Source organism: Coptis chinensis, chromosome 4 (assembly GCF_015680905.1).
Source record: "Coptis chinensis isolate HL-2020 chromosome 4, ASM1568090v1, whole genome shotgun sequence".
In the NCBI taxonomy this organism is placed as follows: Eukaryota; Viridiplantae; Streptophyta; class Magnoliopsida; order Ranunculales; family Ranunculaceae; genus Coptis; species Coptis chinensis.
In genome coordinates, this window is record NC_141459.1 from 46,571,130 (window position 1) to 46,586,186 (window position 15,057).

The 15,057-nt window shown below is 38.0% G+C and overlaps 1 long non-coding RNA gene across 2 annotated transcripts; it reads right to left on the minus strand.

The window, feature by feature from the left end:
- Positions 1–266: 266 nt before the first annotated feature.
- LOC147503715 (uncharacterized) lies at positions 267–2,190 on the minus strand. 2 transcript variants are annotated; one of them, XR_015220242.1, is made up of 3 exons: positions 1,910–2,190; positions 1,703–1,834; positions 267–1,600 (listed from the first exon to the last, which is right to left on the minus strand). It is a non-coding gene; the product is annotated as an uncharacterized LOC147503715 (long non-coding RNA). The 2 variants fall into 2 exon arrangements; XR_015220243.1 differs by having other exon boundaries at positions 1,703–1,831; positions 1,910–2,117.
- Between the last annotated feature and the right edge of the window lie 12,867 nt (positions 2,191–15,057).

Below are 15,057 nucleotides of genomic sequence, written 5' to 3' on the forward strand. Positions count from 1 at the left end.
TTGCCAAGTTTGCATTAAGGATTTAAGGACATATATATGCCAATGTATTCCACTCGTGACAAACCATTCAATCTAGAAACGTGACCATCAATGTGATGGTTTTGTGTGAACGAGCAATTCATACTTGGGTGATCGAAATTCTTGTCCTCTCCACTACCATTTCCCATTACAATTTTCACATGCTGAACTTTAAGTTTTATGAAAAAACGAAAGTTAAATTCAAGGCACCTTGCACAGAAATTTCACAGGTAGGTTGGCTCTAAGTAGCATGGTAGAACTTCTGCTTCACATCCGTATATATATATTGAGTTAATAAAAATGTTCTAGTCCCTTCTAAAACGCATACAATAAAGAGTATTCTCTGCAGTCTACACTGCTTCACATGGAAAGTCTCATTCCTTGGATTAAACAACACTCAATTTCTCTCTTATACATTAAAGAAGAAGCAGATAACAAATGTAGAGGAGACAAGCACTCGTCGACAAAGTTTGATAGCCATTTTTCAGAAGTGAGCCATCTTGGAACTCCCAGAACATTACAACAAACAATATAAAGACCACATATCCCAAGGTTTACTGGAACTCCCTGAAGGGAACCTGCTCTATTACTATATTCAGTCCAATACCATATTTTCCCGTAGGAGAAACCAACAGAGAGAAGACAAAGAGTTACTCAAACCAAATTACCTCCAATTATACTGAGAAATCCACTGAAGTTGGAGTCATGAACTGTAATATTTAGCTTGCTTCCACCAAGAAAACTGGGATCATAATTTACATCATTAACAGCAGCTTCCATAGCGATTTTTGAAACTTGTCCATTGATTGTACCAAGGGTGAAAATAGCTCCTAACAACAGCAGGTCTTGAATCCCCATTTGAGAACTCCCCAAATGAGAGTATTGATAATGCTAAAAGCCACCAAAATGGATTCATTGCAAAGGGCAGAGCTATGCTGCCTCATATAAAATTTGTTTCAATTCATTATTTGAAAACCCATCCTATAAAATTTCAAGTGAAAGCTAACTAACCAACATTTCCCTAGAAACTTAACACACCAACCAAACTTAGAGCCCCAGAAATTGTACTATCAGCAGAACTTAATAATACAAGTATACGACTTACTCTGAAAGCAAATTAACTACTCATTAAACGTGAAAGAAAAATAAATTTTCTTCAAGTAAAATATGGACATAAACTACCATCCTGCAATAAAATATGCAATATGATGCAAAACTTAACACTTATCATATAATCCTAATGTTAACAACACAATCATCACATTGCATCCGCAACAACCCACTAGCACTAATGGATATTGGTGGACTCGAACCACCATCTCTTAAGATGTAGAGGAGATCCACTAGCATTCCCAAGTGCTCTACCGTTTGAGCTAAATTCCATAACACACAGTACCAAAAATATCCAAATAACGATAATTATGTGTCGATACCTAAACTCGTCACCCTTAAGTTCAACACCAAAACTATATAGTACAAAGTATAAAAATTTCTAGACACTAACCCTCACAGGCTCTCTTGGATCAATAAACTCAACTGAAGCCACCCCCATAGGTGACTGAATTTCCTCAGTCACAGTAGGCTAGAAACAATCAAACATTAAAAATGTAAGTCCAAAGTCCAAACAAATAACAATATAAAACATTCGACCCACGACACACATGAACAAAATTTATCAACTCACCAGCCAAATAGAGCACTCTCACCCACGACACACCAAGAAGTTTGATACTCACTATCACTATCAAACTTCTTGTTCTTATTCTCTTCAGCCATTATACCAACTTGTTCAAAACTCACAAAAGCATATATTCTACTACATAAGCAAAACAAAGCTTAAAAGTTAGTAGAAACAGAGAAACCGAACCCATTTCATTAACAAAATACATACCTTCTTCCTATTTGTGTTTGATTTTCTCAATTTGGAGAAGGGAGAAGGGCAAATCTAGCTTTTCGGTTTGAATTTGGGGGTGTTTTGGTGTTGAATTTGGAGGTGTTTGGTTTGGATTAAGAGAAAATTGGAGAGAGAAAACCCTTCGTGAGAGGTGTTTAGATATACACAAAAATACTAGGAGGTACAACGTATTCGAAAAATGCACTTTATACAATGTACTATTTTTTGGTAAGACAATGTACTATTTTTTGTACCAATTTACACAATGTACTAAATGAATTTCGCCAATTGATACAACCAACACTATTCAGGCCAAATTACAGTGGTAGAGTGAGGGCGTGTCAAGTGAAAAAAAAACCCTAAATTTAAAAAAACTCTAAATTGAAACACACAATTGTAAAGAATAGGTAAAATAAGATTTGAATATGATGAAAAGGTGAAAACTTACTTCAATTGATGTTGAAGTGATCTTAAATTGCTTGTCAATTTCAATTTAGGGTTTTTTTTCACCTGCTATGTCCTCACTCCGGCACTCTAATTTCACCTTAATAGTGTTGGTTGTATCAATTGGCCAAATTCATTTAGTATATTGCATAAATTGGTACAAGAAGTAGTATGTTGTATCAATGTGCATTTTTTGGATAGTATATTGTATGTTGTATGTTTTAGTATTTTTGTCTTAGATATATTTGGGTGTTTTGATTTTTTTTTATTTAAACGTGATCCAACAGTTTAATCTTGATCTGATTTGTTCTGATCCAACGGCCAAAATTTTGCTGTTTGGATGCTGTCCGAAATTTTGCTGTCTACCTAGTCAGCCCGTATATATATATATCTGTTTACCATACTTTTTATACCATAGCTTATACCACACCCCGCTACAAGATGAGTTAAGTGCTAATAATTTGTGTATATGATCTACTAACCATTGATAACATCTCCACAAAAATTCGTCTCATTTAGAAATCTCTAACCTAGTTAAAAACCATTCTCAATTTTGATTTTTTTTAAACGGCTCAGATTTTACGATTTTGCAATCATCTTTTGACATAGTTAAACATTATCAAATTAGTTAGAATTTTGTAGAGATGATCTTCAAGGTTAGTTGAACACATCCACAAAAAATTAGGTTATAATTAATGTTGTACATAAAGCTGTGGGACATGGTATAAAAAGTGTAGTAAACATAACCTGCTCGTATATATATATATATATATATATTAGATAAAGTCTCGAGTATCTGACTATAAAATACTCATTGTACTTTTTGGTGTGCTCCATTCCGATCTTATATTATGGGAGTGCACTATTAAGGTAATCGGACCCTCCTTTTAGAGTGAGTGGTTGTAAGTGTCGGATCCTTAGTCCACGTTTCATGTGACTCATGCATTCATCTCTTGCACTTTTTCTCGTTGTTTGAATAGTGTTTCTCTATAGAGTGAGTTTCATTTTTATTTCTTTCTCATAATTTTGTTTTTCCAAAAATCAAACATATCAAAGTTAAAAAATAATAATAATAATAATTAATTAAAACATAACATGTATTAGTAAGTCTAGGAAATCTGACTTTAAAAGACCCAAGTTTTTATACAATACCACCTTTATGGAGCATAGGCCACAAAAAATTTCAAACTTAAAAAGAGTTTTCAAATGTTGTTTGGGGGTGACGTATTTTGGTATTTCATTTCAAAACTTTTTGTCACCCTTTGTCTGTCATGTTTACTCCAGCAGAGTTCGCTACAGTTTTGTACGTAATAATTTAATTGTGCTTCATGTTATCATATTATCTTTATAATATTTCTGTTACAAGTACTGCCAATTTTTTGCCACATTTCTATGGTAAATTCTTTTTTTTATCTCTTTACATTTTGAAGGCAAAGCGTTAGACTGTTTGGGGGTGGGATAGAAATATCTGCAAAAAAAATAGGCACTTTTAGGATGTAAATTACACATTTTTTTTTATAAAAGTTTTAAAATCATAAATATAGTTTATACAATGCACTTAGTGATAATGGTATTGTTCCCTTCTCCATGATAATATTAGTCTAGAAATCTCACGTAGTACTTGAATTAGGATTTAATTTTTGAAACTTAGATTAATATGTAGATAATAGTTATTGCATCTTTTCATGAACATCTTGCATAAGCATCTATGATTGTATTTGGCAGTATTTTTCTGAGACCTAGGTTAGAGTACTTAATACATATCCTGTGAGCATCTAGCCAAAAAACTCATATAAATTAATATCTTAGTGATGACACAAGGGAGAAGTCAAATCCGAGTAGAGAAATCACATATTCACTTACTTGATCACTACACCATAGCGAGAATTTGGGCCCTCTTCGGATCAATATAACCATAAATTCACACTTATATGAAATTTATTATCCGTTACTCGCCCCACTGAGCCTTTCTTTAGCCTCTTCACAAACCACAAATCCTTTACCCAATAAAACAAAATAAAAATAAAATAAAATCAGCCTACCTATCTAGATAAGTCTAAGAAATAGGATGAGTGAAGAAGAGAAAAAAGAAAAATCTGTGTAAACAAAAAAATTAGTTAGTTGCTTTAAAAAAAAAGGTAAAAGAAAAGAAAAGTTGTAAATTAGTTCCAAAATATAAAAGAAAAATAAAGTAGAACTCCAAAATCAAAATCAAAAATCAAAAATCAAAAGGAGTCAAAAGGAGTCAAAAGCCAAAATAAATGACTAAGTATGGAACAAAGTGTAGAAGAAAAGTAAGAACAAGGTTTTCTCTAATTACATAATATGAAGACCCTATTTTCTCAGACTTGTCTTTTTGAATATCTATTTCCTTCATTCTTTAACCAACACATATGCCCCGTATCACCTAATAAAAACCTCTAGCTCAATTAGGAATAGGTTGGTATGATAGTAAGCGGTACATGTGTTTGATCGACCACGGTTTCGTCATTGAGATTGTGAGGAAACGTGTGCCCACAACACACTAGGGTTAACAAACTTGAGTTGAAACATTAGAATGTTATGTGTCTTGACACATTCCTTGTGAGAACCTACTTAGGCACGCTACCCAAAAGTTTCATAAAAAGACATGCTAATGCATTTTATAACATAGTTAATTATATAGTTGTTTATCTTAAGATGATTTGATTATTATGTATGTATTAATTTAGGATTTAGATTGATGATTTTTGTTTAAATGCCAATGAGATGTATAGATATCTGAGATAAATTAAGGGACAATTATTTTTATTGCGTAGTCGTTGTAGTATAAATGAAGTCTGTGAGTACCTTATCTGGAAAACTCTTACGAGGCTATAACTCGTCCATTAGGAAATTCCTAGTGGTTTAAGGCCTTATTGCATATAGTCAATGCAATTGCACTCAGCGAAACGAGACTAGTTAGAACTCCATTTTTAGCCACTTATTTTAATTTCTCATATTTGCTTGAAGACAAGCAAAATGTTATTTGGGGGTGGTTTGATAAGAGCCCAAATTATAGTTTTAACCCTTTAATAGTATTACATTTAGACCAAGTATGTTTATAATAAATAAGAGTTAGTATTGTTTACGTGTTTTTGTCTATTTCAGGTCTTTGAATCAATTATGTGAAGAAATACGTCACTTTTGCAAGAAAAATGAGTCAAATTGGTTGCTAGAGAAGTGGTATGGTTAAAGCCCAAGTTTCGAGGAGAAAAAGCCTTTTAAAGCTTAGTCAAAGCTAGAAAGTCAAAGTCAGCTCGAGCAGAAAAAAAACCAGAAAAGTCAACAAAACTTCAGCAGGCTGTATTTTTGGACTCAGACCTCGGAATTGGGCCTATTATATGTCAAAACGACCGGCTCGGAAAGAGATTTATAATGGTCTAGGACGCAACCTAATTAGAGCAGTAAAAGTGGACAAAAGGGTGTTGCAGTAAATTCCAACAGAGATAACCCTTTTGGACTTAAGTATTTAGGTTTCAGGCTTGATATAGTGGATCAAAACATAGCTCCAAAGCCTATGCATAAAATTGACAACCTAATCCTCTCCTATATAAAGAGAATTAAGGCTAAACTCTCTCTCTCTCTCTCTCTCTCTCTCTAGTTTTGAATAGTTTTAGGGTTTATGTTATTAGCCTAATCCACCATTAAAACACTTCAAGTTCATAGTTTCATACGAGTTATTTTTATTACTATGTCTTCTTCTTCTTCTTATTTGCATGATAGTCTAATGAATCATAGCTAAACCTCCATTAGAGGGGGTATAAATGAAACTTTGATGAGGACTTGATTTGTTAGAATAGCGTATTTGTTTAAGAGCTTCAAGTCTAGGTTTTTCTCTACTTAGAAATAAGAAAAGTTAACATAGACTAGAGAATAGTGAGTTTGCCTTGAGAATGGGAATAGACTTTCTCTCAATTAATTAGTTATGACTATAGATACCATAAATGATTAGGGACCATTAAAAGTCTAGTCTTTATGTTTGCACCTTGTGTGAAAATATAAAGACTAAGGTTTTCTAAACAACTCTATGCTAACATGTTAGGAATTAATCAAAGTGGATTCCAACTCTTTCTATTCTTCTCTATATTTTATTCAAGTCATATTTCATTGCTTAGATAAATTAGTATAAATTAAATTCATAAGTTTAGTTTCGTAGTATAAATTCACATCCATAAATATTGCTCTCACCTTTGTTTCCTTGTGTTTTGATTAGTTGAATTCATTTAAGTCTAGAGATTTAAGAGTGGAACAATTTTGTACTCTATATATTACGTGAATATATATGTGAGAGTAGGAAATAATAATTGATAACGTAAAAATAAGTTAGAGAATCTACTGTTTTTACGTTTATCAAATACCCACCCTCTCAGTCGTAGATGGTTGAGAACCATCAAACTTGGAAAGTGAATTCTCATTTGCAAAAGTTGAGTGCTGAACTTTAGCAGCAGGAGGAGAATTTTCACCGTTGTTTGTTCTTCATGAAGTCATTGACGTAATTTTTTTGTGGTTGAGGGTAGGAGCACAGACGGTGCCAAATATGTTTCTGCAAGATTTGCCAAAACACACTAGTTGGGTCGGAAGTGATCTTTTCAAAGGAGATTGCAAAGGGGATGGTTGTTGGGGAGAGTTGAGACTGTACTTTGGTTTGAAGTTGCCTACATACCTAAATGTTGTATTGATTTGGGATCAAGTCTCGATGCTTAATTCTGGAGATTGACAACTGTTGGATTTTATAGGTAGGATTGGTAATAGTTACTTCCTCGTTCTCCAATATTCCAATCGTGGGATGAAGTTAGAGAGCTTGATGGAGAATCGTCACATGATATGAAGTTGATGGAACTTTTGCGAACGAATCTTAAAGGTGGACAAAGTTGTGGAAGTTGTTTGAATTGTTCAAATGACCTCCTCGTCCAAGTGAAGACACGTGTTTAATTGAATATCAAATATATAGAATTTGCATTGTGGTAGGTATGGTCAAATTAGGTCTGAGCATAGGCACTAAGTGTGAACCTTTTGGGCTTTTAGCATAGGCTTTATTGTAGGTACGTAAGTAAGCTGGTTCTGAGTGTGGGCTCTAAGTGTGTGTTTGTATTGAATTGAGTTTTTATTGGGCCACATTTCTATGGGGCAGAATGCCCAACTCCAAAGATGAACCACTATCGAGTGCTGACTACATGCAAGCACACGACATCAAGTCATGAACTAATATGTAAAGCATGTGTGTAAGTGTTGAAAAACGGGAACTTTCAAGGAGTGACCCACTTTTTCTCGAGTGTAAGTCACTCCCGGTTAATAACTTTATAAAAGAAGTTAGGGTTTTGACCCAAAGTTAAGCTAATGAGTGAGAAGAAAAGAGAGAGATTTGGGTATAAAAAGTGGAAAGCAATGGTTAAAAATCACACAGAAAAAAAGGTGAAGACTTTGAGGTCTGATAATGGTACTGAGTATACCTATGGTCCTTTCAAGGAGTTCTGTGCACAACAGGGTATTGCTAGACACTGGACAGTGAGGGGCACGTCGCAACAGAATGGGTTAGCAGAAAGAATGAATCGCACATTACTTGAGAAAGCTAGGTGTTTGCTTTCCATTGCCAATCTTGGCAAAGAGTTATGGGTAGATGCAGTGGCCATGGTGAGTTACTTGTACAATAGATCACCAATTCCGACGATAGACTGCAAAACATCTTATGAGGTGTGGACAAGAAAACCAACTGATTATGATACTTTGCGCATGTTTGGATCTAGTGCTTACTACCACATGAAAGATGCAAAGGGAGGAAAGGGATACAGATTGCGGTATCTTGAGAACCACAAGTTCCTGGTCAGCAGTGAGGTTACCTTCGATGAGACTTCGGTGCTACATTTTAGCAGATCGAAGAAGGCTAGAGATAGTGGTGATTCTATAGATTCTCAAGTGGTTAAGATGGAAGCATCAGAGGATACTATAGAAAGCAAGGTTCTTATTGAAAGAACTATTCAACAAGAAGTAAAACTACAACAACCTGAGCAGCAAGCTTTGCCTAGATCAAAGCCAGAGAGAAGTGTGAAACAAGTTACGAAATATGGGCATGATAAGCCAGTGAAGCATTATGGTCGACCAGACTTAGTTGCATACACACTGAATATTAAGGGTGATGAGCCAAATGCCTTCAAAGAAGTTGTTAGAGATGGTCATTGCAAAGATTGGTCGGTGGATGTGCATGAAATGGTGGAGGCTCATGACAAGTTTTGTACTTAGGAATTTGTTTTTTTGCCTAAGGGCAAGAGGGCTTTGGGTTGTAGAAGGTTCTATATGGAGTTGAGTTTCAACATTGGTTGGAGGTACTCCACTTCTTGCATTGTTGATTTATGCCTTTCATAGGCATGGCCCTTTGTGGGCATTATTGCTCTTTGTGAGCATGACTTTCTGTGAACATAGCTCTTTGTGGGCATGACACAACTCTTTGTGAGCATAGCGCTTTGTGGGCACGACACAGCTCTTTGTGGGCATAACTCTTTGTGGGCAAGACTCTTTGTGAGTATGGCTCTTTGTGGGCAAGGTCCTTCAGGGCAATTGACAACGATTTCGAGATGTGGTTTCTTGCTGGATAGTGTGGATAGTGTTTGGCTCGGTTTTATGTGTTAAAACTTCATCGAGGTGGAAAATGTTGAAAAACAGAAACTTTCAAGGAGTGACCCACTCTTTCTCGAGTGTGAGTCACTCCTGATTAACAACTATATAAAAGAAGTTAGGGTTTTGACCCAAAGTTAAGTTAATGAGTGAGAAGAAAAGAGAGAGATTTTAGAGAGGATTCTTTGTAAGTGATTGAGAGTTGATTGTTGTGTACAATCAAATAGCTCCTCTTATGAAGATGCACTAGGGAGAGAGTATGTGAGAATGTAATGAACAAGATTTGATCTATTTGTAGAAAATTTAATTTTTCTCCACGGTCGAGGCGCCCGCCGAGCCGAAATGCTGCGACTTCGCTCACTACTCCGATGATTTAAGCGCCAGCGCAAAGAAAAAAGCGCCAGCTTTATGGCTTTAATACGCCCGTGCTTTCGAGTAGAGGCGCCAGGCCAGTTTTTTTTGGGCCTCGCTTCTGGTGACCGCAATTTTTGGTTTTTTGGTATAAAAACAAAATCAGTTTTTTGGAAAACCTAACTTTTTCCAAAACCAAGAAAGAGAGTGATTACAAGAGAACAATTCTTTGTGAGTTGAGTGTTCATTCTTTGTGAGTGAATTGAGAGAGACTTGTAATCGCCACTCCGACATCTAGTAAAGCTTGGAACTTCGCGATGTGAAGTAGAAGTAAAATGCGAACCACGATATATCTCGTCTTGTGGTTTGTTCTTCTTTTACATTGATTGTTTTATTTCATATGCTTGTTATTTGATATTGAGAAGTGTTGGGATATTGCTTGGAGGGTGTTGAAGTCTTGTCTATTGAGAAAGATCAATCTTTGTGTAGGATTGATCCGTTTGGTGTGGGTAACGTTGTTTCCGCAGTTAATTATTCACAACAATTGGTATCGGAGCGTAGGTATACGACCTAGGATTTTGAGTTTAGTACTAAAAATTTGTGTAGACAAGGTGTTCGATTAAATTCCGAGGTGAAACTGTTTCTTTTGGGTTATTGTGTGTAACTTGAAAGATGGCTCCCAAGATGTCAAACGCAAGGTTTGAAGTAGAAGTTTAATGGGAAGAATAACTTTGGGATTTGGCAAGTCCAAGTAAAGGACATCCTCATCCAACAAGGTTTGCCTGAAGGCTTTGAAGGGGATTAAATCTAAGGCGGCGAAAGTATGAGTAATGATGATTGGGAAGAGTTCGATCTTGGGGCTTGTTCATCAATCCGGTTATGTCTTGCTAATGAGGTCATGTATAGTGTGATGGGAGAAAATACCGCGGTATTTGGCTCAAACTAGAGTCTATGTATATGACCAAGAGCATGATTTAACAAGATGTACCTTAAGAAGCGTCTTTATCGGTACATGATGGTCGATGGTTCAACGATGCAAGAGCACGTGAGTGAGTTCCGTCGACGTCTAGCGGATTATTTGAATGTTGGTATGAAGATGGATGATGAGGATCAAGCGGCATGTTTAATATTCTCCTTGCCGAAAAGCTATGAGCATCTAATGACTACATTCATGAACAGAGAAGTCGTCGATCTTGACGAAGTTCAGAGTGCTCTTCTGTCTTATGAGTTAATGAAGAAGACACGTGTAGAGAATAGCATTGATGCAAGTCGGGGGCTAGTGGCAAGAGGAATTCGATCGAACAAATTATTCAAGTAATGATAATTCTAGGTCCAAGTCAAAGAAGCCTTTAAAACATGTACGTCTACAATTGCAATGAAAAAGGACATTACGCAAGTAATTGTCCCCACCCGAAGAAAGAGAACAAGAGAGATGGTCAGAAGAAAGGTAAGGCAAAATTTGAGGCAAATTATGCTTCAGGCTCTGAAGAGGATGAGTTCAGTCTTTGTGTGTCCACACAAGACTATATGACCGAGAGGTGGATTCTTGATTCCGGATGTTCCTATCATATGTGCCCGAATAGAAAGTGGTTTACTTCTTATGAGAGCATTGATGGTGGTTCTGTTTTAATGGGTAATGACGTTGCTTGTAAGACGGTAGGAATTGGAACTATACGGGTCAAGATGTATGATGGTGTAGTGAGGACTCTAACCGATGTGAGACATGTTCCTGAGCTAAAGAAAAGTCTTATTTCTCTTGGTACCTTGGATTCCAAAGGCCACAAGTTTGTGGGCGAAGGTGGAGTCCTAAATATTGTTAATGGCTCTTTAATTGTTATGAAGGGTCAAAAATATGGAACCTTGTATACTCTGATTGGTAGTAAATGCGTGATAAAGCGATGTAGCAAGCGGGTGCATGTAGTAATGATTCCGAGTGCACTAAGATGTGGCATATCGTTTAGGGCATATGAGTGAAAAGGGTTTGTCCGAGTTGTGCTGCGGGTTCTTAAAGAACTTGAAGAAGCCAAGTATGGGGTTCTCGAGCATTGCGTCTATGGGAAGCAAAGGCAGAGTCAAGTTCAAGTCAAGCAAGCACCACGACAAACAGGCATCCTTGATTATGTGCATACGGATGTTTGGGGACCCTCCGTGGTGGCTTCCAAGGGAGGTAACCGCTATTATGTCTCATTCATTGATGATCATACTTCGCTATGTGTGGGTGTATATGATGAAATCGAAAGATGAAGTGTTTGAGACATTTAAGAAGTGGAAGGCAAGGGTTGAGAATCGCACGATAGGAAGGTAAAGACATTACGGTCCGACAATGGTAATCGAGTATACCTATGGACCTTTCCAAGAGTTCCCGCGGGCGCTTGGGAATTGCCGGTTAATCGATCGAGGGGACGCCACGCAATGGAATGGAATGGATGAATAGAACTTTGCTTGAAAGAGCAAGATGTTTATTGTCTAATGCCGGTCCCCAGGCAAAGAGTATTGGGCGATCACGGTGTCCATGGCGTGTTACCGCATAATAGGTCACCAAGCATTACCAGCTATAGATTGCGGGACACCTTATGAGGTGTGGTCGTAACCCAAATGATTATAGTATCTTGCGAGTGTTTGGATCGACGACTTACTACCATGTGAGGGACGGCAAAAGCTAGATCCTAGAGCTAAGAAGGCCATATTCTTAGGCTTCTCGCAAAATGGGGTAAAGGGATACAGATTGTGGTGTCTAGAAGCCCACAAGTTCCCCGGGTCGCCAGAGATGTTACTTTTGATGAGACTTCCGTGTTATCTTCAAGAGTTTCCGGAAGTAGCCGCGAATGGTGAGTCTATAGTTTCAAGCTTACTTGAGCTTGAGTTGTCGATCTGCAGAGATGACCGGTTAGATCATGATGAGGTACCAAATCATGGAACCACACAAAGACAGGAAGAAGAGCAAGAGCATCCGCGAACTTGTAGTGGCTGACCCTAGGCCACGAGACAAGTTAAAGAAGTGCACAAGTATGGGCACGGTAAGCCGTGAAACACTATGATCGTGGATTTAGTGGCATATGCACTGAATATCGAAGATGATGAGCGGATAGCTTCAAGGAAGCCGCATTAGAGATGCTCATTACTGAGATTGGTTGGTAGCTATGCAAGCGAGAGATGGAATCTCTTGATAAAAATCACACATGGGACCTAGTTTTATTGCCAAAGGGCAAAAGGACTATCGGCGATAAATGGGTGTTCGAAGAAGAAAGAGGTCCTTCCCGAACCGACAAAGATCTTGGGTACAAGGCAAGAGTGGTAGCAAAGGGTTTTTCACGAAGGAAGGAGTTGACTTGACAATGAGGTATTTTCCCGGTGGTCAAACATACGTCCATTTGTGTGTTATTAAGTTTAGTTGCTCACTTCAACTGGGAGTTAGAGCAACTTGATGTGAAAACTGCTTTCTTTCTTGCATGGGGACTTGGAAGAAGAGATCTATATGAGACAACCTGAAGGGTTTGTCGTTGCTGAGAAAGAAGATTATGTATGCAAATTGAATCGGTCACTGTATGGGTTAAAGCAATCGCCCAGGCAATGGTACAAGCGCTTTGACACATTCATGATGCAACATGAGTACACCCGAAGTAAGTATGACTGCTGTGTCTACTTTAGAAGGCTTCGTGGTAATGACTTCATCTATCTCCTGCTTTATGTGGATGACATGCTTATTGCTTCCAAAAGCATGGTGGAGATAGACAAGTTGAAATCTCAACTTAGCTCTGAGTTTGAGATGAAAGACTTAGGTGGAGCCAAGAAGATACTGGGCATGGAGATTGACAGAGATAGGAAGAAGCGACGGATAGTTGTATCTCAGAAGAAATACATTCAGAAAGTAATTTCTCGATTTGGTATGGAGAATGCAAAGTCGGTTTCTACTCCTTTAGCTGGGCATTTTAGGCTTTTCGGCTAAGTTCTCTCCTAGTTCGGTGGAGGAACAAAAGCATATGGCTAATGTTCCTTATGCAAGTGCCGTGGGTAGTTTGATGTATGCTATGGTGTGCACACCCGGACATTTCCACGCAAAAGTGTTGAGGCGCGGTATATGGCAAATCACGGGAAGCGGCATTGGGAGGCGATGAAATGGGTACTAAGGTACTTGAAGGGTACTTTGGATGTGGGATTAGCTTATGGTGGAGGCACTTGTTATGTCGGTGGGTTTTGTGGATTCTGATTATGCGGTGATCTAGATAGACGACGATCGACCACTTGGTTATGTGTTTATGATGCATGGTGCACCGTTAGTTGGAGGTCTATGCTACAGAGCTCTGATTGCTCTATCTACTACGAGGCGAGTATATATGGCGATGGCGGGCGATGAAAGAGGCACTATGGCTTCGGTGGTCTTCTAGATGATTTGGGTATTGAGCAGAACAGTGTTGCTGTGTATTGTGATAGTCAGAGTGCTATTCATTTGGCGAAGAACCAAGTTCATCATGGTCGGACCAAGCATATTGATGTCCGATATCACTTTATACGGGATGTCGTTGAGGATGGTGATGTAGCACTTGAGAAAGTAGACACCCATGACAACCCCGGCCGATATCTTGTAAAGTTGTCACCGGAGTTAAGTTCCAACACCGCTTTGGACTTGCTCCAAATCCTACATGTTTGAAAGAGCCCATTGTGGGCATAGCCGCCGAGGCGGTTATTTCGAGTCTTCCTTCTTTGGAGGTGTTCCCTCTTGGATGTGATCTTCTTGGATGTGTTCGGGCTTGGTTTTATGTGTTAAAACCTCACCGAGGTGGAGAATGTAGAAAAATTTCTGTTTCTCACGGTCGGGCCTTGCCAGGCCGAGTGGCGCGACTTCGCTCTCACTCCAGATGATTTAGCGCCCAGCGCTCAAAAAGCGCCAGCTCATGGCTTTAATAACGTAGCCCGCCTCCAGGCTTTAACGCCGCCAGCCAGCCAGCGGCCAGCCTTTTTTTTTTTATGGGCCTCGCTTCAAGAATCGCGATTTTTTGTTTTTAGTATAAAAACAAAATCAGTTTTTTGGAAAACCTAACTTTTCCAAAACCAAGAAAGAGAGTGATTACAAGAGAACAATTCTTTGTGAGTTGAGTGTTCATTCTTTGTGAGTGAATTGAGAGAGACTTGTAATCAGTTACTCCGGACATCTAGTAAAGCTTGGAACTCGCAGTGTGGAAGTAGGCAAATTGCCGAACCACGATATATCTCGTCTTGTGGTTTGTTCTTCTTTTACATTGATTGTTTTATTTCATATGCTTGTTATTTGATATTGAGAAGTGTTGGGATATTGCTTGGAGGGTGTTGAAGTCTTGTCTATTGAGAAAGATCAATCTTTGTGTAGGATTGATCCGTTTGGTGTGGGTAACGTTGTTTCCGCAGTTAATTATTCACAACACTATTTTTAATGGAAAAGGGTAGGGGACCTTGTTAAAAACCTCGCTTACCAACAAAAAAAAACAAAAAATAGCTCCTCTTGTAATCTTTTTGTTCATCTAATGAAATCATTGATCTCGTTGTGTGGATATAGGGATATTGCCGAACCACCTTAAATCATTGTCTTGTGGTGTGTGTTCTTTGTTACATCTCTTTACTTGTTTATGCCTTGTTAGTTGAAGAGATATTGGGGGACATTGTTAAGAACACTTGTCTTGATTAAAGGTCACACTTTTGTGGTTGATCTTGTTATTGAATACTTGTTTATGCTTTGTGCCGGTCAC